The sequence below is a fragment of the Bison bison genome, unplaced genomic scaffold (assembly GCF_000754665.1).
Source record: "Bison bison bison isolate TAMUID 2011002044 unplaced genomic scaffold, Bison_UMD1.0 scf7180017864198, whole genome shotgun sequence".
Classification (NCBI taxonomy): Eukaryota; Metazoa; Chordata; class Mammalia; order Artiodactyla; family Bovidae; genus Bison; species Bison bison.
Window position 1 is genome coordinate 7,836,918 of NW_011494770.1, and position 530 is coordinate 7,837,447.

A 530-nucleotide genomic window follows, 5' to 3' on the forward strand; every position below is an offset into this window, starting at 1 on the left:
AGCTGGTTTTAGAAAAGGCAGAGGAACCAGAGATCAAATTGTCAACATCCGCTGGATCATCGAAAAAGCAAGAGAGTTCCAGAAAAACAGCTATTTCTGCTTTATTGACTATGCCAAAGCCTTTGACTGCATGGATCACAATAAACTGTGGAAAATTCTGAAAGAGATGGGAATACCAGACCACCTGATCTGCCTCTTGAGAAATTTATATGCAGGTCAGGAAGCAACAGTTCGAACTGGACATGGAACAACAGACTGGTTCCAAATAGGAAAAGGAGTACATCAAGGCTGTATATTGTCACCCTGCTTGTTTAACTTATATGCAGAGTACATCATGAGAAATGCTGGACTGGAAGAAACACAAACTGGAATCAAGATTGCTGGGAGAAATATCAATAACCTCAGATATGCAGATGACACCACCCTTATGGCAAAAAGTGAAGAGGAACTAAAAAGCCTCTTGAAAGTGAAAAAGGAGAGTGAAAAAGTTGGCTTAAAGCTCAACATTCAGAAAACGAAGATCATGGCAT